Genomic DNA, 23,275 nt, shown 5'->3' on the forward strand with positions numbered 1-23,275 from the left:
CAGCAGTGATAATGACCGCTGTGAATTCCCTCGGTAGCCAGAATGGTCGACACAGAAGCATAAGAAATTCCAGATCAGGAGAGCAGAAAGACTTGATAGAATGTACGTTCCTCTGATCACACCAGGATTTGTTGATCATAAAACATACACCACCTCCTCTAGTTTTACCTGAGAGGTCTTTCGCTCTGTCCACTCGGTGCACAGAGAACCCCGCAGGTTCAATGGCTGAGTCTGGAATCTCCGCAGACATCCAAGTTTCTGTTAGGCAGATAATGCAGCAGTCCCTCGTCTCTCGTTGGAAAGAGATCCGCGCTTTCAGCTTGCAGAGCTTGTTATCCAGAGACTGAACATTTGCCAGTAGAATAGTGGGTAGCGGGGGTCGATTTGCGCGGCGTCTTACTCTGATGAGAACGCCGGCTCTGTTTCCCCTTTTCGTCCTGCGTTTCCGCGGCCGTGTTGCCCAGACAAAGGGCTCTGCTTGCGTGTTTGTAAAGAGCGGGTCGGCATTGAGGAACGTGAAGTCCGGTTTTCGGTGTGAGATCGCTGAACCAATGTCCAAAAGTGTTTGTCTGTCGTAGACAATAAGGCAGACAACATCCGAGGCAAAAAACATAAGAATTGTGAACAAAACAAACAAAACATTGCTATGTTGTGTCGGAGCTCGCAACGCAGCAGCCATACTCGGCGCCATCTTGAGTCCCTTCCCATCTTGAGTCCCTACCACAAGCTTTGCATTTTTTAAGCTGCTGAATTCAATTAAAATAATCCAACTTTTAAAAATGTTTCTCATGAATAGTCTAGCTGTGTTTTAACACATCTCAGGTAAACAACCATGAGAGTTATTGAATAAACAGTGTTGGGTGTAACGTGTTACAAAGTAATGCATTACGGAAGTCTAATTACATTTTGTGGTAATGTAGTAATGAAACGCGTTACTTAACAAAATTAATTAAGTAGAATGCATTTTAAAATGTATTACGTTATGTTGGTACTTTTATGTGTGTTGCTGTGTCAGCTAATAAGCATGCGCTCTATCAAATCACCATGGCATTGAGGACATGTATCAAGGCGATGGCAGATGAGTGAGCTGTGTTACTATGAACGCAGCGGAGTGTAGTTGTTTATTCAAATTCAAAACGAAAGTGAAGCGTTTCAAGTTTTCATGCATTCACAATCAATCTCAGCGAGCTCTGTGTCAGCATGCTCCCAGCCCTGGCTGAGGCATGCAAGGCTGGGCTGCCGACAAATCCTCCTTAAACATCCTCATGCATCTCCCTCGGGTGTCCCTCTGCAGCTGCCGTGGGAGGAGAGGGGATCAGTTTCTGTGTATATGTTAAACAACGCTTGTTCCCATCTGACAGCGGGATATATCGCTCACATGGTGGGAACATTTGCAGAATGGCGTCTTGAAAAAGACGTCGATAAGCAAAGAGCTTTTTATGTTCTTTATATACTGTACACAATAAAACACAAACACATTGCTATAGTGTTACAGATGCGCAAGTGATAGAGGATACTCAATTCGTCCAAGCACAAGCAGGGAGATAATCCACTCGCTGTAAAGTTGTTTAAACACACATGCTGCACATGTACACACACAAACAGATATACGTGCACACAAACATGCATGATGCAACACACAAGCAAACCTATATATGCACACCGAAAAGGAACAACAAGCATTCAAATACACAATGGTTTTACTATCAAAGCTGTCTGCAAATGGGTTTTCAGAAATGTTTTCAGTTCATTAGTATTCTTTTTCTGTCTTTCACACCAACACAAACACAGGTAACCAAGCTTACTGTACACATACATGCCACACACAGCTAAGGTTGTAGATAGTGGACACACACACGTAAGTTAAGTTGCATTTTTAGAAATGCATTGGATCTATTTAGCCAAGTTGCTGTCTTTGTCATATTGTTGTAATTTGGTTAATATTTCAGTCAATTTTAAAGTACTAAAAGAGCTATTAGTGTCACATTTTTTTTCTCGCAGATTTGATTGATTTTAGAAAGTAACTTCAAAGTAAAGTAATTAGTAATCTAATTTCTTTCCAGATGAAGTAATTAGTAAAGTAATCTATTATTTTGTGTTGTTATTGTTGTAAATGATGTAATAGAGTCAACAGTAATGCATATTTTATTAATCCAACACCCTCACCCAAACCCCAACATTAAATGTAACTGTTAATGGGTAAAAAAAAAAAAAAAAAAAAAAAAAATCATTTAAGAAACCTCTGAATCATGCTTAGCATTTTTTATGTGAACGCAATTACTTCCTGGTTCCTAACGAGGCAAGAAAAAGTGGCTTCATTTTGACTGGATCGTGGTCGACCAACACATACAGATGCCAAGCAGCAATCAGATAAGCTGCTCGGACAACTGCCAGACACCTCAGAAAGTAAGGCATTGGTCGACAAGTGGTCTCTTATCACCAAAATACTGTGCAGCACCTCAAACCCCCATCCTTAGGTTTGAGTTGGGAAAGATCATAAAAATTCCTCAAGAACATTTTGAAGCAGCATTAACTTACCAAATGGCAAAAGCTGAAACAAAGAAGCCACAAAGACAAATCTTTACAAACAAACTTTTACTCCTAAACTGGACACCAATTGCAACACATCCACTCAATATTTGTTAACCGAACTGTTTATGTAAATTGCAGTTGCTTGATTAGCACAATAGTTCACACAAAATTAACAATTGTGGTATAAATTAATGCATGGGCAATATTTCATCTTTCAGAACCATATTCAGAACAATGCCAATAATATTTTGAAAGTGGTTTGGAAAAGAAATAATGCATAGATACAACTTTAAGGGCACTGATCTAACTGTGTACTGTACTGTAAAATATGCAAATGAGTTCAACACAGAGAAGGGAGGGTGGGCCACACTGTGTGCCTCCCTCAGGTGTCAGCAGGCAATCATAACCCTGAAACAGGAAGGCACCAAACTGGAATCTCCTCCTCATCAGGAAAGTATAAAGTATCCTTACAATCAGCCACACCTTTATTCTGAATCTCCGGCCTGTAACAGAATACAAACAACCTTCGTGCTGAGTCTCCACTCCAGGATGCAATAACAATAACACTCTACAATTCTGTGTTATCGGCTGGCGAGCCAGGAGGAAAAAACAGGATATGCAACATCAAAGGCAATGACAGAGGGGGCCTGGGTAGCTCAAGTAAAGTAAAGACGCTGACTACCACACCTGGAGTCACAAGTTTGAATCCAGGGCGTGCTGAGTGACTCCAGTCAGGCTTCTGTATCAGTGATATATATTTCTCAAAGGGACTTTTATTTTGGTGGGTGGCACTGTCTACACTGTGCGCGAGAGAGAAGAAGTAGAAGTCAGTCACGCCTTGGACATTAGAAAAGACAGTCGTGCTGCGCTCGCAATGTGAGAAGAAAGACGCCGTGATCGCTGTGTAAGAAGTAGACATTTTCTCCACTGAAAATGTAAAGGACGACAGAGGCACACAGTCAGTTTAAGTTTTGTGAGTTAAGTGTACATCGATGTGATCGTGTGAAACTGAAGACGTAGTTGAAGCAGAAGTTCGGTTGATTGCGCCATTGAACGGAGAACGGTGTTAGAGACTGGCCGAGAGCACGAAAGAGAGTGGCTAAAGCCGTGAATTTCATTCAGAACATTGTTGTTTCTGGCATAATACTGAATTTAAGTTTTTGTAGAATCATACTGCGTTTTTGGAGTCATCTATGAACCGTGTCATAGATTGTGATACGTTGTTTTCCCACAAATCACTTTAGTGACACTTGTAAGTGCACTAGAACAAGAGTTTGTTTTGCAAGGAGTGATTTTTTCCCTTTTTCTGAGTATTTTTGGCATTCAGAAGAGTCTGACAATTGCTTTCAAGAAGTGTTTTTCTTGTTTTTGTGGATCGACCCTATTCAAGTGGGCCGTGTGCGTGCTGTGACTGAGCCATGCTATTTTGTTCCATAAAGTTCCAGAGTTTTCCCAAGCCACGCTGAAGCTTCTCTGGTGTTTTTTGTGTTTATTACCCTGCCAACCAGACAACATCTCCTCATTGTCCTGTCTCAGATGTTTTGTTTCACTATTACAAGTCATCACAAGTTATAAGTCATCATAAATCATAAGTCATCGCAAGTCATTGCAAGTCATCACAAGTCATCGCAAAGTCAACGCATCAAAGTCATCGTTGCTACAATCTGGTACAAATGTTCTTTACACACACCTATATGAACATTTTACTGAGTTAGATTGAACTGAACTGAGTTATTATCTGAATTGTGAACCTGAACTGTGATTTTGAATTATTTGATGTGTGTCAGAGTTTTCTGCTTTAATGTTTTATTTTGGCCACTAGAGGCCCTCATTGTATTTCTTTTCAGTTTCCTGCCATTTTATCATGTGTTATTGTTTTCACCTGTGCCTCGTTCTGGACTGTGTATTTAAGTTGTTCACTTCCTTTGTTTATTTGCTTGGTTATTAATGTTCCTAGCCAGTTACTGCCGTAAGTTTGCTCTAGTTCCAAGTACTAAACTTTGTAAGCCTTTTGGTTTGTTCTTTCCCCGTGTTTATTTTTTTGCTGTTTTTTGATATCTTTTTCCTGAGTTTTTTGGAGATTATTTTTCCTTCTTTCAGATCCTTTTCTGGACTAAAGATTTTTCTGTTTTTTGTGATTGTCAGTAAGAAATTGTTTTTTGTTCTCTTTTGCTATTTTTGTTAATAAACTCTTCTGAGTTCTTTTAAGAGCGTGTCTGACTATTGGGTTCAACTCTCTTCTGTGGCTCAGTGGTAGAAATTAAGACTCTTGCACCAGAGACCCAAGTTCAATTCCTGGCTCTGACAGAATAACCAAGCCACACTATGAACCCAGAGATGCCTAATGCTCAAGAACTCCTAGCCACAATTGCTCAGCAGCAGTCCACAATCCAATGCCATGAGTTAGCAGGAGACTGTGATGGCTAAACACTCACAAGTGCTGTTGGATCTCATGATTTCTGTTTGTCAGATCCTGGACCGGCTACTCTCTACTTCAGCTACTGCTTCTCCTGCTGCCTCGGTACCCCTTCTGGATTCTCAAGTACTCTCTCCCCTGATTGAACTTTGCCTACCTCCACCACAACATTTCTCAGGTGATCCCAGTGCATGTGATGGGTTCCTGACTCAATGCTCTCTCACATTTGAATTACAACCATCTTCCTTCCCCTCAGATCGGGCCAAGATCGCATATGTTATTACCCTCCTTTCTGGCAAGGCTCTTTCTTGGGCAACAGCGGTCTGGAAAGCACAGGCACCTTTCTGTTCCAGTTATTCTGTGTTTGAAAAGGAGTTCAAGTGAGTCTTTGACCACCCCCTCAGTGGCCGGCAAGCCTCTAAGAGACTTCTCACCCTCCAACAAGGTAATGGCAGCGTGGCTGAATATGCCATACAGTTTTGGACAGTTGCAGCAGGGAGCGGCTGGAACGACGAGGCTCTCATGGTGTGCTTCCTGAATGGTCTGTCTGAGGCAATCAAGGATGATATGGCTACCAGAGAACCTGCTCGTGATCTCAAGACCCTCATGGATCAAGCAATCCGGCTGGATAATCGCCTGAGGGAGAGAAGCCTGAACCGGCCATCTGTTTCCACATTGTCTGCCAGTCCAGCACTTGCTCCAATGCTACCAGTGCCCCACGAGTCCTCGGAACCCATGCAATTGGGAAGGACTAGGCTTTCCCCATCAGAACAAGACCGTCGCATGAGAGAGCGCTGTTGTCTATATTGTAGAGTGTATGGTCATTTTTGCTCTGCCTGCCCCGAGCTTTCAGGAAACGCCCAGTCCCGTACAGGCAAGGAAGGACTGTAACGGGAGTTACACGCACAGCTTCACCTTCCAACTCTGGATTGTTCCTTCCCATCACACTCACTTGGGGAGATCAAAAACACCAACTCCGGGCATTGATTGATTCTGGTGCTGCCGGGAATTTCGTGGATATTTCCCTTGCCAAGAATCTCCAGATTCCTATTAATTCCCTTCCTGCCCCCCTAACTGCGACAGCCTTGGATGGAAGACCATTAGCTCCAGGGAAAATAACCCACCTCACCTCTCTCCTTGGTCTCGTCACTTACCAGCACCAGGAGAGAATGTGCTTTCACCTTATACAGACTCCAGAGTTTCCTATTATCCTCGGACACCCCTGGCTCCTCCAGCATAACCCACACTTTGACTGGTCCACTGGCGCTGTTCTCAGTTGGGGTCCCACCTGTCAGACTACATGCTTGGCCCAGAATTCCCCTGATCTTGTTCTCAAGTCCCAAGAAACCCTAGATCTGTCTCAGTACCACCACCTCAAGGCAGTGTTCAGCAAAAGGAAGGCCACCTCCTTACCTCCTCATCGCCCCTATGATTGCACCATTGAGCTGCTCCCAGGAACCTGTCCCCCAGAGGTTGTATATTCTCTTTGTCTTCCCCCGAACGAACTGCTATGGACAAATACATTAACGAATCCCTTGCGGCAGGTATCATCCAACCATCCACTTCCACTGCTGGAGCTGGATTCTTTTTCGTTGGGAAGAGGGATGGCGGACTCCGGCCATGTATTGATTACAGGGGCCTTAATAAGATCACTGTTCGAAACCGCTATCCCTTGCCATTAATGACCACTGCTTTTGAAATTCTGCAAGAAGCCTCCATCTTCACTAAGCTTGACTTGCGCAATGCCTACCATCTCGTGCGCATCAGGCAAGGAGATGAATGGAAGACCACCTTCAACACGCCCACTGGGCACTATGAATATTTGGTTATGCCCTTCAGTCTCACCAATGCTCCTGCAGTATTTCAAGCTCTCATTAATGATGTTCTCAGAGACATGCTCAACCAATTTGTGTTTGTCTACTTGGACGATATCCTCATCTTCTCGAGTTCCCTCCAAGAACATGTAAAACACATCAGTAAGGTTCTCAGACGTCTTCTTGATAACCTTCTTTATGTTAAACCTGAGAAATGCAAGTTCCATGTGACCAAAGTTCAGTTCCTGGGGTTCATTATCAAGCCTGGCCAGATACAAATGGACCATCAAAAGGTTCAGGCAGTTGTGGATTGGCCCTCCCCCTCGTCGGTAAAGGAAGTACAGCGTTTCCTTGGTTTCGCCAATTTTTATCGCAAGTTCATCCGGAACATCAGTACTGTGGCGTCTCCTTTATCTGCCCTCACCAAGGGGAACACAACCAGCTTTAATTGGGGACATGAAGCAGAGTTGGCCTTCAGCAAACTCAAAAGCCATTTTACCTCTGCACCTATTCTCATTCTCCCTAACCCAGATAAACCCTTCATCGTGGAGGTCGATGCTTCGGATGTAGGGGTTGGAGCTGTGCTGTCCCAAAGAGGGGAGGACAACAAGTTGCATCCATGTGCATTCCTTTCCCACCGCCTTACACCGACTGAGACGAACTACCATGTTGGGGATCGAGAGTTACTGGCAGTTAAGCTAGCACTTGAAGAGTGGAGGCATTGGCTTGAGGGGGCCAAAAACCCATTCCAAGTATTCACGGACCACAAAAATCTGGAATACATTCAGCAGGCAAAGTGACTCAACCCCCGCCAGGCACGTTGGTCCTTATTCTTCAACCGTTTCCAGTTCATCTTATCCTACCGCCCCGGCTCTAAAAACCTAAAACCTGATGCTTTGTCCCGAGTATATGTAAACACTCCTCAGGAAGATTCTATTGCATCAATTATTCCCAGTTCCAAGATAATAGCTCCTATCAGGTGGGATCTGGAAAATACTGTAAAACAAGCCCAAGCCCGAGAACCTGACCCAGGAGGGGGGCCAACCCACTGCCTGTTTGTCCCTAAAACTGTCCGCTCCCAGATCCTCCAGTGGGGACACTCCTCTCATCTCACTTGTCATCCTGGTACCTCTCGCACTCTTGAGTTCCTCCAAAGACGATTTTGGTGGCCAACTATCAAGGAGGATGTGACAACATTTGTAAATGCATGTCCCACGTGCAACCAAAATAAGGTCCCTCACCACTCTCCACAGGGGCTATTGCATCCTCTCTCCATACCTCATAGACCTTGGTCTCATCTTTCTATGGATTTTATCACTGGACTTCTGCTAACACGATGCAACACCACTATCATGGTCATAGTTGACAGATTCTCCAAGGCCACCCGATTCATTCCTCTGCCCAAACTACCAACCGCTAAAGAAACTGCTGAATTGGTTATAAACCACATCTTCCGAATCTTTGGCATCCCACAAGACATCGTCTCTGATCGAGGACCCCAATTTTCCTCCCGATTCTGGCGGGCATTTTGTCAATCTCTGGGGGCTACAGTGAGTCTATCTTCTGGGTTCCACCCGGAGTCCAATGGGCAAACGGAGAGGCTTAACCAGGATCTTGAGACTACACTGAGGTGTATGGCAGCTAACAACCCGTCCTCTTGGTCTTCCTTCGTCATGTGGGCAGAATACGCTCACAAAACCCTTCGCTCCTCAGCTACAGGCATGCCCCCTTTCGAGTGCCATTTGGGATACACCCCTCCTCTATTCCCTGAGCAAGAAGTGGAGGTTGCAGTTCCCTCTGCTCAACAGTTCGTTAAACGTTGCCGCCAGACATGGAAAAAAGCCCGACTCAAGCTCTTGAAGGTCTCTCAGCAGTATCAGCACCAGACCAATCATAGACGCAGACCTGCCCCCACTCTGCGCCCCGGCCAAAGAGTCTGGCTCTCCACCAAGAACATTCCCTTGCGGGTGGAATCCCGTAAACTTTCCCAGATGTTCATTGGCCCCTTCAGGATTGCCAGGAAAGTAAACCCAGTTACTTACTGTTTATATTTGTCTAGGTCTTTGAAGATAAATCCCACTTTTAATGTCTCACTGTTAAAACCTGTTTTGTCTTCTCCTTTTCTTGTGACAGGTAAACCTCCCCCTCCTCGTATCATTGGTGGCCAGCCAGCCTACACAGTCCACAGAATACTGGATGCCCGTCGAGTACATGGGTCCCGGCAGTATCTTGTGGACTGGGAAGGATATGGTCCTGAGGAGCGCTCCTGGGTCCCTGCCAAGGACATCTTGGACCCCAAACTAATTCAAGAATTTCATGCTCGCAAGTCCAGGAGCCATTCCTAGAGGGAGGGGTCCTGTCAGAGTTTTCTGCTTTAATGTTTTATTTTGGCCACTAGAGGCCCTCATTGTATTTCTTTTCAGTTTCCCACCATTTTATCATGTGTTATTGTTTTCACCTATGCCTCGTTCTGGACTGTGTATTTAAGTTGTTCACTTCCTTTGTTTCTTTGCTTGGTTATTGATGTTCCTAGCCAGTTACTGCCGTAAGTTTGCTCTAGTTCCAAGTACTAAACTTTGTAAGCCTTTTGGTTTGTTCTTTCCCCGTGTTTATTTTTTTGCTGTTTTTTGATATCTTTTTCCTGAGTTTTTTGGAGATTATTTTTCCTCCTTTCAGATCCTTTTCTGGACTAAAGATTTTTCTGTTTTTTGTGATTGTCAGTAAGAAATTGTTTTTTTTTGTACTCTTTTGCTATTTTTGTTAAACTCTGAATTCTTTTAAGAGCACGTCTGACTATTGGGTTCAACTCCCTTCTGTGGCTCAGTTGTAGAAATTAAGACTCTTGCGCCAAAGACCCAAGTTTGATACCTGGCTCTGACAGATGTGAATCTGAGTGAAATAGAAACTGAATCATAAAGTTGATTCAAAAGAGTCATTTGAACAAAGTTAAGAGTCATCAGAGTTATTTGAAGTGAATCATTTGAATTGTACTACAAGCGTCTTTGATTTGATTCAGAGTTTGTTTAATAACATCAAGTGTTACTAGTGAGTTAATTTACGTGTCCAGATATTGAAATTCATTTTAAAGAATTTATGAGAACCTGTTATTTGTTTTATTATTTTATTTCATTATTTCTTTTAATTGTAACAAACCTTTTCAGAAGAATTCCCAGTTTCCAAAAAAGAGAAAATAAATTATTAATTGTTAAAAGTAATACAGTTGATAATTATTTGTGGAACTTACCTTGGAGTAGGGGCGTCTCACTTACACTATTAGGTTTAGGGGGGTAGGAACGTGAGCTTAAGTTATTACTTTGCATCACTTTTATTCTTCAGGAAGCCACCGTGTTGGCACTTAATTGCCTGAAGCCCACACTTCTTATTCCTGCAGTATATTATACAATAGGTAAGCTAAAACATATACACACTTACTGTGTATACTGAGACTCAAAGCACCGGGGGTGGGGACTAAGATCCTGTCACTTCTAGGTCTTCCAGGGTAACATTGTAATATTCCCCTACTAGGTGGGACCTAAGAGCCCGTTACACTTCCTAAGCAACAAATTGGCCCGGTTGCTAGGGTGGGTAGAGTCACGTTGGGTTAACCTCCTCATGGTCGCTATAATGTGGTTCTCATTCTTGGTGGAGCACGTGGTGAGTTGTGCGTGGATGCCATGGAAAATAGCGTGAGCCTCCACACGCTACATCTCCACGGTAACGTGCTCAACAAGCCACGTGATAAGATGCATGGATTGACTGTCTCAGATGCGGAGGCAACTGAGATTCGTCCTCTGCCACCCGGATTGAAGCGAGTCATTACGTCACCCCGAGGACCTAGAGCGCATTGGAATTGGGCATGCCAAATTGGGGAGAAAAGGGGAGAAAATCCCCCCCCCCAAAAAAGGCAATGACAGAAACAATTTTCTGAGTCACTCCGGAGAGACATTAACAGACCATCCAATGTTTGGAGTCTCTGCTTCACAGAAAGAGAGAGAGAGAGAGAGAGAGAGAGAGAGAGAAAGAGAGAGATAGAGGGAGAATAACAAAACGTTCTCAGCCTATATTCAACAGAGAGCAGAAGATCGACCAAGTACCAAGTCTCACTAAATGAGACAATAGCAACGGCAAGTTCGGAATCCCCATACCAGGGAGATAACTACAGCAACAAGGTTTAGCTTTGGCGAGCAAACCTTCTCTTCAAGTTTCGTGCATCTGGGTGTTCCAAATAAAGAAACTTGTGCCGATATAAGGGCTGTATATCTGCATGTTCCAGATTGCAAGAACCCTCTCGGTACTTCCTAGGAGATCAGCATTCCTCAGCTCCTTCATGTCCAAGGTTGTTGAAACAGAATCTAGCTTCTTCCCCACTGTAACATGGCCCTGATCCACCAGTGGAAGACCAAGGAGATCAAGGAAAACATAAATATCACTAAACCTCTTTCCAGAGACCTTGGCTTTTGTGTATACTTTCAGTTTATGACTTTCTAGTGTTCTTTAGATTGCATAACCTGTGTATCAGTTTAACAAATAATTTTAAAGTTATTTGTTCATTAAGAAATTTGGTATTCACCTTATTAATTAACAGAGATATTTTGTCTTTTCATAAGATAATAGTCTAACATACCTGCCAACATTCAGATTCAGATATTCAGATGGCCCCTTACCACACCCTTCACAGTTTTAGCAATAAATGTTTTTTTTTTAGTTATTATTAATAAAAAGTGTATATCCTTTCTTATATGCTGAGAACTTCACTGACCCATGATTTATAAAAAAAGGATTTTATCTTCTTTATCTTGTGTATACAACTGTGTTGGTTTCTGTGTATTTGTTTTTAACATTTTTTTTGTTAATTACTATTTTATTTTTTTCCTTCACCTGTACTTCTTGTCTTTATGACTCAGTGATTGTATTCATACATTGTTGGATCTGTGTAATTTTGTACATCTTATTGAATATTTATATTGAGCCTTCTGTTTTTCAATAAAAAATCCACAGTTTTAACACAATATGTGGACTTTTCAGATGACCCCTTACCACACCCTCCACAGTATAGCACGTTTCAGCACAATGTGTGGACTTTTCAAATGACCCCTTACCCACCGTATAAAAACATTTCCAACTTATTTCATTGTTGTTTATTTAACGATCTGAAACTATTTCCTGGTGATGCCATCTGACCAGCTTTGGTTCCCTGAAAGAATAATAATAAAGCAAGTGGGACTACGTCAGTGGTCTCAAGTGGTCTGAAACCTGTATACAATCACGGCAATTTATTGGCTGATGCCGCTTAAGCGACGCCTATAGGGAGCCACATCACAGGCTCAATATAAAAGAGCGCTTGGCGCCATCTCACCAGATTTTCTGTAAAAGGCCCGAGCCTATGCAGAAACTAGAGTGTATGGCCAGCTATGCAACGTCTCGTTCCCTCTCAGGGAACCAAGGTTACATTTCCTAACCAAGACATTGCCTTTCAAGGAAACATCAGCATTGCGTAATGATGCAATTGGAATGGAATACCATCACGCTATGCGAACAGTAGCTTCCAACACTCTAAGCCCCTGTGGCAAGCTTACAGCACCAAACAAATGAGCTAAGGAAATAGAAATCTCAAAAACGTACTCCTGATCCAACAGAGTGAACTTGGGAAGCAGGAGACAAACTGTCATCCAAATGATAAAATCTAACAAAAGTATGCAGAGAGGACCATCCAGCCACCATACAAATGTCTTCCAAGGATGCACCTCTAGCCACTGCCCATGAGGATGCCATGAACCTAGTACAATGGGCTCAAATGCCCAGTGGCAAAGGCAAACCATGCCCCTCATAGGCACTCGAGATTGCATCCACAATCCAATGAGATAGTCTCTGCTTGGATACTGAAACACCCCTGTTTTGGCTACAAAAGCACACAAACAACTGCTCTGAATTACGCCATTGGCTAGTACAGTCAACATAAACCAGCAGAGCCCATACTGGGCATAGAAAATGTAGCCTTTTAAGCTCCTCCAACTCAAATGGTGGAGGAGAAAAGGACTGCAAATGAATAATCTGTGAGCGTAAAGGCACAGAAATGACTTTAGGCAAATATCCCAAACGAGGACTCAGCACGACCTTAGATAATGCTGGTGCAAAATCCATGCAAAAGGGATTGGTCGACAGGGCATACGAATCACCAACCCTCTTAAACGATGTCAATGCTAATATCAGGGCCATTTTAAGGGTCAGAAATATATCAGATAATGATGTTAAACGCTTGAACGTAACTGCCGAGAGCAACTTTAACACCATAGATAAATCCTATAAATGGATGTGGACAGGACAAAAAGGTCTAAGCCTCAGCATTCTCAGTGCATAAAATGAAAGACAAGAGAATGTCTTCCAATAGAAACTCATTCATCAGCACATGATCAGCCGCTATAGCGGCCACATACTTTAAATGTTACACCCAAAACACTCTTGCAAAATAAATCCAGCACTGAACCAACCGGGCTGTGGACTGGATCCTAACTCTGCGCTGCACACCAAGAGGCGAAAATATTCCATTTAAACATATATATCCTTCTCATTGACAGAGTTCTAGCATTTAAGATGGTATCAACCACAGCAGTGGATAAACCATCATTCAAAAGTAGGCCCCATTGAGGGGCCAAACCCACAATTTCCATAACTTGGGCCGGGGATGCCAAATGCTGCTCCGTGCCTGAGACAACATGTCCAGTCTGACTGGAATCTCCCAAGGCATTCTCTCCAGGTGAGAGAACAGAGTCAAAAACCATACTTGAGATGGCCAATACGGCACCACTAACAATAGCTGAACATGATCTTCCCGAACCCTCTGCAGAAACAAGTGCAGCAGGTTGATCTGTGAAAACACATAAAGACACGCTGTCTGCCACAGATGCGCCAGTGTATCGATGCCCAGCGGTTGCATGGCACGAGAGCGCACCCCTACCTGATGGTTGATGTAGCCACCAACGACCTGTTGTCCGTTCGGATGAGGACATGGCTGCCCTGAATTTCCGTAAGGGCAACACCCGACGCATATACACATCAGTAGTGGTAGGGGGGTGCATCAGCTCCTTCGCAGAGGTGGCTAGAGCAATGCTCTCCTTCAGCAAACCGTTACTGATTGAAACCTGCAATGTAAGTATCACAAGCTACATGCAAGATAGGTCATCTATCACAAATTAGGCATGGATCGACATTACCTTTCAAGGGATGACGCTGGTACACCCCATTTACATATGTCTCAATTAATACGGCCATTAATTGGCCAGGATCTACTGGACCGACTGGCTCCGATCATTGACTGCCATCGTGGACACATGTGGGCTCACACCGAGGCCACTTGGTCCAGAAAACAGTTTGCCAGATTCAGATTCACAAGTCGCCATCATCTAGGAGTCCAGAGGATGCCTACCATTGATCATGCCTCCTCAAGAGCCTGACCCTGGCTCTACCTGCGAGCCCACAGGTTGATAGTCAAAACTAATTTCATGACCATGAGTCTTTCCTTTGTTCACTGAAGAACACAAACTTAACCCTGTACAGCCCCCACATAGTGGGAGGCGTGCACATCAACAGTATAGCGACACCAGAAGTGCTTATAGTGCTCTGGTCAGAAAAGACCGCTGTGAGCCAGGACCTAAACAATGGCTTGTGTCGACACAGTCCTCCTCCGTTCTTCACACCGCGAAGTCACCGCATCCTTTCGGCAGGGTCACCACAAAGACTCCTCAAAGCGATTGGGGTATGCACCCTCTCTGTATGGATTGGAAAAAGGCAGGTCATGCATTTCAAGAGTGTAGTCCCTCAACTCCAACCTCCGTTCTTTGTGGGGGCACACCTTTTGGTCAGACTAGGCGCTGAGTTGGACACAGTCAACCAGGTTCTGTGGTCCCAAGCCTGGGCCGAAAAGCATTCTCTGCCCATTGAGGTAGAACAAATGATATCTGGCCAGACCATTCTCCAGTCGTGCTAGGTTGCTAGCAAGGTGATCTCTAAAGGACAAAAGATACTATAATGGCAGATTCCCTAAAACAGCAATTGAAGCTCAGTCAAGTCAAAGATTTCTCAGAGGCACAAAGTTCTGATTCCAAAAATAGACTTTTATTACAGAGTAACAAAACCGAGGTGATCCATGGAGCATCTAAAAATACACTTCAGAACATGCATATTTTATACAGTTTCTGTTCTCCTTATCTCTTTGAGCAATGGCCTCTTAATCCAATAAAGTCATCTTATGCCTCCTTAGTTTCGTCATCACCGTCTACCTTCTAGCAGGTCATCCTGACCCAACTTTGCTTCAGTGTTGGCAAAAGCATGACTATTTAATTTTATATGCATAAAAAAACACTGTAATCACTTCATATGGTTGCATCTTTTATATTGACTAACTATCATTACTTTCTGCATTAATTTGATTAGTATAATAAATGATTTCCCTTATTACAGTCGTTGGTTACACAAAATATTCCTGAATGATGGGAAATGTGTGTCCACCCACATACACAAACAAAAAAAGAAACGTCCTCAACTACTAAACATAATCAGCTGCTTTTATTTCCAGCAAACTTAACATGTGTAAATATTTTTATGAACATAAAAAGATTCAACATCTGAGACATAAACTGAACAAGTTTCACAGACACATGATGAGCAGAAATGGAATAATGAGTCCCTGAACAAAGGGGGGGTCAATATCAAAAGTAATAGTCAGTATCTGGTGTGGCCACCAGCTGCGTTAAGTACTGCAGTGCATCTCCTCCTCATTGACTGCACCAGATTTGCCAGTTCTTGCTGTGAGATGTTACCCCTCTCTTCCACCAAGGCATTTCCAAGTTCCCAGACATTTCTGGGAGGAATGGCCCTAGCCCTCACCCTCCAATCCAACAGGTCCCAGACTTGCTCAATGGGATTGAGATCCGGCCTCTTCACTGGCCATGGCAGAACACTGACATTCCTGTCTTGCAGAAAATCATGCACAGAATGAGCAGTATGGCTGGTGGCATTGTCATGCTGGAAGGTCATGTCAGGATGAGCCTGCAGGAAGGGTAGCACATGAGGGAGGAGTATGTCTTCACTGTAAACCACAGCACTGAGATTGCCTGCAATGACAACAAGCTCAGTCCGATGATGCTGTTACACACCAGCCCAGACCATGACGGACCCTCCACCTCTGAATTGATCCCGCTCCAGAGTACAGGTCTTGGTGTAACATTCATTCCTTCGACGATAATCACCCCTAGTGAGACAAAACCGTGTCTTTTCAGTGAATAGGTCTTTTCGCCAGTCCTGTTTGGTCCAGCGAAGGTGGGTTTTTGCCCATAGGCGAAGTTGTTGCCGATGATGTCTTGTAAGGACCTGCCTTACAACAGGCCTATGAGCCCTCAGTCCAGCCTCTCCCAGCCTATTGCGGACAGTCTGAGCACTGATGGAGGGATTGTGCATTCCTGGTGTAACTCGCGTAGTTGTTGTAGCCATCCTGTATCTGTACCGCAGGTGTGATATTCGGATGTACTGATCTTGTGCAGGAGTTGTTACACGTGGTCTGCCACTGCGAGGACAAACAGCTGTCCTTCCTGTCTCCCTGTAGCATGCCTATGGTACATTCACGCAGGTGAGCAGGCACCCTGAGCATCTTTTTTCTGGTGTTTTTCAGAGTCAGTAGAAAGGTCTCTTTAGTGTCTTAAGTTATTTTAACTGTGACCTTAATTCCCTGTCATCTGTAAACTGTTAGTGTCTTAATGACCGTTCCACAAGTGCATGTGCATTAATTGTTTATGGTTCATTGAACAAGCATGGAAAACATTGTTTCAACCCTTTCCAATGAATATCTGTAGAGTTTATTTGGATTTTACAAAATTATCTTTAAAATACAGTATCCTGAAAAAGGGACATTTCTTTTTTTGCTGAGTTACTATTTAATCTAATTTTTAGCACTAATTAACGCGCATATATCATCTGCCTTTTTTGGACACCAGGCAGTGCCTGACTCTGTTCTAATTAAAACATTAAATCATCCTTTTAGTATCAACACACACACATCTCCTTTAAGGTCATTCACAGAAAGAGTCATACAGAGAGAGGCTGTAATTCTCCGTAGAGAAGTTAAGTTGTATTTTTCTATTGATTTGCACTTTGATTATTAAACTGAGTAAATTATAATTAAATCAATAAATGAATGATTAAATATCTAACATTGAATATTCATAATGCAGTTATTCATAGTACATTGAATACACATTTTCATTTTTAGATCATTGCAAATTGCATACATATTAATTCAATTATCAAAAATGGATTAACTGAATGATTAAATAAAAAATATTCCATAATACCTGGCCCACAGGCATTCTTCCAAGCCTTGCCCCACTTCTGAGAACTCAATCTGACCGTCTGTGGCATGCCCCTGCTTGAGTTGGGCCACCGCTCAACCTACTTGTTTGTTCAGAACCTGACGCATGTCCCGATTCAGGTGATGGCACTGCGGCTGCTAGGGATGTTGGTCGATGACTCGTTTCATGATTTTGAACTGACACTGCCAGTGATAGGAGAATTATCTCCATCACTAGCCAGGGACAACAACCTGGATGGTGTCCTGTCCACTTTCCCAACCAAAATGATCACGGTGGCCCGCCACAAAGCGCTACAAGGAAAACCAATCTGTAGTGCTACCCTGGGCACCAGAGGTGACATGGTTGTACACTCTCTTGTGACTCAACCCCAGAGACACAACCACTGGTGATGAGAGAACTTGTTCCTCACCAGAGGAACCCTATGTTGGCTTTGAGGCTGAGGTCAATGAACAACTTGCCAAAGCAGATGCTTTAACGACAGAGGATCAGAGAAACGCGCTTCGGAAACTCTTTCATGATTTCCAGCCGATCTTCTCGAGAGATTCCCATGACTGTGAGGTCACCGACCTCCACACCGTTCACATTCCCTCTGATCCAAATGCGCTACCCACACTTGTATGCCAGTATAAAATCCCCCTGGCTGCCTATGAGTCGATCCAAGGGATCCTCGACAAGCTTTTGAAAAAGCAAATCATTCGGGAATGCAACTCATCCTACAGCTCGCCTATCTGGCCAGTGTTAAAGCCAACCGGCAAGTGGCATCTCACCATTGACTATTGCCCTCTGAATAAGCAGGTACCACTTTCCCGCTGGCCCATGATCCATTTGGACCAAGAACTTGCCAAGGTCAAAGGGACCCGCTTCTTCTCTACTGTGGACTCTGGACAATGAGAGATGACCCAGCTGACCAGTACAAGCTGGCTTTCTTTTTTGGTAACTGCCAGTACACATGGAACCGTTGTCGATTTGGATATTTGAATTCCCCAGCCAAGTTCAATATCTTCCTCCATAAGGTCATGAGTGACGCTGCTGCCCGTGGTAACCTCACCTATGTGGATGACATCCTCATGAAAAACCAGACCTTTGAGGAACACTTGACCGAGATCTGACATGAACTTAACCAACTCTCCACCACTGCAGCCAAGCTTGCACTAGCCAAGGGCCAGTGGTACCTCAACAAGGTTGAGTACATGGGTCTAACAGTGAGTGCAGATGGTTTCGAACCCCAAGCTCGGAGAGTTAGAGCCATCTGCGACATCAAAGCGCCGACAGGTTTGTCAGAACTCAGAAGCTTCCTAGGTGTCTGAAACTACTCCGGACAGTTCATCGAGGACTATGTGGAGATAGCCAGACCCCTCACGGAACTACTCCATAAAGACAAACGTGTCATCACCTATGCGAGCCAACCTCTTAGTGTTGTTGAGATGAAGTTCTCTGACTGTGAGAAGGCCCTCCTGGCCACTGTATGGACTGTGGAACACTTCCATAGCTACACTGGGGGTCAGAAGACAGTCATTGAGACTTGTCACCAACCTGTCACCTTCCTGAACAGCCAACGGCTGAGGGAGGGGCTGGTATCCAACAGCCGCATTGCCACTTGGATGATGGTACTGCAAGGCTACTACATTTAGGTCAAGTACACCCAGAACCATAAAATGGCCTTGGGCCAGGGCCTGGCTGAATGCCAACACTGTGACTGCAAAGGGCAACCGAGCCCAGAATCCTTACTTGTTACCACACGTTACTATGATGAGAAAACCTGCGCATACCTCCCAAGGGTCTACGTGGATGGCTGTTCATTCCGCCATGAAAGTCAGACTTGGCAGGAGCCGGTATTGTTTGGTTCAACTGCAACGTCAACGAACCTAACAACTACCGTTGGGCAACAAGACAAGCCAGTATGTGGAGATTGCAGCAGTGCTCATAATGCTCCAGCAAGCCACCAAGTTGACTGTTGAGCAACTGACGATCTGTTCTGACTCAAACTATGCTCGTCATAGTTTTATATCTCATTTTCCCACTTGGAAAGAGAATGGCATGAGGAATGCGAGAAACAAGGAAGTCAAGCACTCTGAACTCTTCCTGGCTTGCAACCAACTTGTGGCCATCTTGGGAATGACAGTGTACTGGGAAAAGGTTAAAGGTCATTCCCAAACCTCCGGTCCTGTCTTCAGGATCAAGGGATCTGTAGCTTACTATGACAGGAAAGTGTTTCACCACGAGTACCAAGTAGGCGACAAGGTACTCTATTTCAGGTTCACCAGACCGGCAGGAATCTATAAAAAGTTGCTATCAAGTTGGTCAGGCCCCTTCAAGATAATGGGAAGCTCTCACCAGTAGCCTACAGCATCAGGGTCTCAAAAGCAAGCCAAACACCGGCATACAAATGGGTCCATTCGAGTAAGATTAAGCTCTTCAAGCTGTTTTCACTCCAAATTGGAGAAGACGCACCACAGTAGCACCATAAGGATAGTTACATGCCTCAACTCATCCTGTCAGCATGCACTAACTCCTAGCACCACTCCATTCTCATACAGTAATCAACTCTGGTTTGTTTTAGGATGAAAGTCTTGTGGATCCTCAGCACTCTCCTCAGCCTACGATTCGCCCTATCCAGTGATGTGGTCAAACCCGGACTTCCGACCGGCATCGTCCTACAAGGGACACCTGGCCTCTTGATCACCCGCTGCTTGCCATGGCATCAGCAATCGGATCACTCTTCTCCACTGGCCTCTCAGCTGCCAACTCTGTCAGCATCAGTGCACTTTAAAGGCACATGGGTGAACTCGATGGGGAAATGCCAGAAATCCAACAGAGACTCCTCCTCCAACAAGAACAATTACAGGGCCTGGGTAAAACCCTTCAGGGTACTATAGTCACTGTAAATTTGCACTCCGCTCTATTCAATAACACTTTGCATGCTTTAGGGACTTTGTCAGAGGTTGTCAGAGAAGACATAACTGATGTGTGTATCGTTAGAGATCTAATGCAGGACCTCATCAGGGAAATTAGCTCCTCAAAGATGAAGGAACAGAGACAAAGTTAGAGCGAGCAGGCAATCACTGGCTCATTAACACACCAGCCACCGAAGTTCTAATGTCATACGACAACCATGATACAGCCACTAAACAAACGCTACCAAACCAGACGGTGTTCTTAACCGTTCCCCAAGGAGCCACCGTGCACATTGACGATATTATCCTCCATCATCTCAGTGTCGACAAACATGACATGGAAATTGATGACATGGATGCATTTAGAGGTCATAACCTCACCATAGATGACACCCTTCAACAGCAGCTTCAGGCTGAAGTGATGTAATTAGTGAAGTTCAGTCTCAAACCGACTGGCTTGACCACAATATTTCCTAGTCACATAAGCAGATCGTTATCTTACCAAGAACACCGCATCAGTCTGGTTGCCCTCGGGCTCCTGCTTAGTGGTTGGATCATCACAGTAATTATTGCACATGCCATGTACAGGTACATTCAAAACTTACAGGCCAGACTGCACTCCCTCCTTCTCGTACAGCCGCGTTTTACACACCAGTCTGAGCCCATCCCACTGGTTAACCCAAATAATTTCCAAGGATAAGCCTTTTAACCTTTAACCCTCCTTTCCTCTAACCCCTTTCATCTAACATTTTGGTCCTAGTATTCATTGTCAGGTTCTACTATGATTTTGTGTTATGACCAAAGAAAAGCAAAGGATTGTGTTACTGTTAATGCTGTGCCTGCCCATAACTTGGAATATTTGTCTTTATGTGTGATGAATGTAGTTTTAGACTTAGCTAGAAGTTCTATGCCCAGATGTGCCTCAGTCTCTGCCCAGATGATAAACCCACTGTGAACTCTATGAACTGTATGGACTGTACAACCATTTCCTGTCCTATCAGGAAGACACGGATGGCATAACACACAGGTTACTGTGAACCTTCAGGAACTGTTCGGCCCTTCAGTTGCTCTAAAGACGTTGGACAACAACCAACTATTCAGACCAAAGTGGGGAATATTGGGCCTCATGTGCTCAGATAGGAGACAAAGGCAGGCCTACACACATTCATAAAGTGTGACTGAGGCCTGTAGGAACACTCAAAGCCAAACAGTGCCAAAATAAAACAATGGGAGTCCAAACAGACTACAGATCCCATCAAGCTTTGCTCACTTTACACCTAGGTGTGAAATTTTGAAGGACTGAACTCTCAACTCCTACTGGATGAAATGCACGAGAGAATGCATCCCTCAACTATGATGTCATCGAGAGTATAAAACCCCAGAGATTCCTCCTAAGCTTCGCTTCGCCATGTCTAGTTGTAGCCCTGCTGCTCCCAGGTGTAGCCTCGCTGCCCAAGAAAGTAACGTACGTACCTAAACATTGGCCATACAATCTCCATCTCGCTGGACGAGCTGAGATTCTCCGTGTTCCACCGAGCACACTAATGGATCCGAAGGAGACCGCCGAGCAATCCGTGCCTCACCCTTTTGCCTGCAGAAGTGAAGAAAAAAGATTTCTCTTCTTCAACCAAGTCGACTTCGCTGATATCTCCACCAACCCGCCAAGAATCAGTTGGCGTACCGCCTGCCGACAGAGCGAGGAAACGGCCTCCCATCAATACCCGAGCTTAGAGGAACCAAGTCAGAGTCAAACGACGGACAAACACACATTCTACCCACGTCCTCACGTGACTCAAGTAAGGGGTTTCCATCTGGGCAGAGATAGATTATTATAGTGTGTTATTCTTGTGTATCAAGGTTATTGCTTGTACAGTTTACAGACCACCGAGTCCACTCATTGCTGCTAATAATACTCAAGGTATTATTGTAACTTACTGTTACCACGAATGAGATTTGCTGTGTTGTCGTCCAACCATGTTGGGCTATTTGTGCATTTTCGCTAACGCGGGTGAGACCAGCACACTGAGTTTATCCATTAAAGAACAAACGGCCACGGCATACGGATTACAAGCCGTTCATCGCGTCTCTGAGTGATAAAACTAATGGTTGCCATCTCTCCCACGATCGCTAAACCGGCTTCGGTGCCATCACCCTGTTCTCTCTCTCTCGTACTAACCGCACACACACACGACCCCTCACAAACATACCCGCACACACATTTGGCAAACAGATAACTTGGCGATAGAGCCCAGCCTTGTCCCTAAGTTATCGTACCAGTGGAGACATGTGTTAAACGGGCAGACGGCATTAACCAGTCTCTCTGCCCACATTCGCGGCCACATTCTCTGGCTGGAAACCTCGCATGATGCTCTCTCCACGAAAGCCACGCCCGGCATTTTGTGCACTCCTTCTCTCCTTACACACACACACACATACATACACCCATTCACACACACACACACACAGACACACACACACACACCTTTACCCTCCTCTCATGTAGTATAGGCTTGTCTGTTACCATATCTAATCATGTTATTGTTTAGTTTGTAGTTGGAAGTCAGAAGTTTATCGACTGCATAGTATTGATTATTAAATGTAAGCGCAGTGTAGTTCTAGCGGGGAAGACTAGCAGCTGTACATCATCACACCATTAGCTAGGTAACTCCTAGCCAATCACATGTAAGCCATTGCTTTATAAGTCTGCTCACAATCTATCACATTGCTGTTTCAGTGTGCTAGCACAGCAACCTCCACCACCCCACCACCACCAGATGAGTCCCGTCCTGCATGGGGGTAGGCTCCTCACCCCTGCTATCTCTGGCAGGATCTGATGGTTCTGAGTACAAAAACTTCGGACCACCAGATGGGGATTACGCCAAAGAGAGACATTACATTCCTGTTTTATATTCATCAAATAAATGTAATCTAAACTTTACTCAAATCTGCAAGTCTTGCTGATAGAATTGATATTACTGCATCAATAAACTTTGTTATACTTTAAAGAGAAGTGTTTTGGTATTGTTCTGCATGCACCTGTGCCAAGGGCTGGCAGGGGATGTTGGTGCTTGGATTCAAGCCTTCATTGTTCCCTTTTTGAATGTCGATGTTCTCAGGACATTGACTTTCCTAAGAGAACAATCCTATATTGAGACTGCTATACTGTCCGGTTACTATTAGTCCCTGATTCCAGGGTGGTGGAATAATTAATAATTCTTATTAATATTCTATTGATTTTGATAATTGATAGTTATCTTT

The sequence above is a fragment of the Myxocyprinus asiaticus genome, chromosome 25 (genome assembly GCF_019703515.2).
Source record: "Myxocyprinus asiaticus isolate MX2 ecotype Aquarium Trade chromosome 25, UBuf_Myxa_2, whole genome shotgun sequence".
NCBI lineage: Eukaryota > Metazoa > Chordata > Actinopteri > Cypriniformes > Catostomidae > Myxocyprinus > Myxocyprinus asiaticus.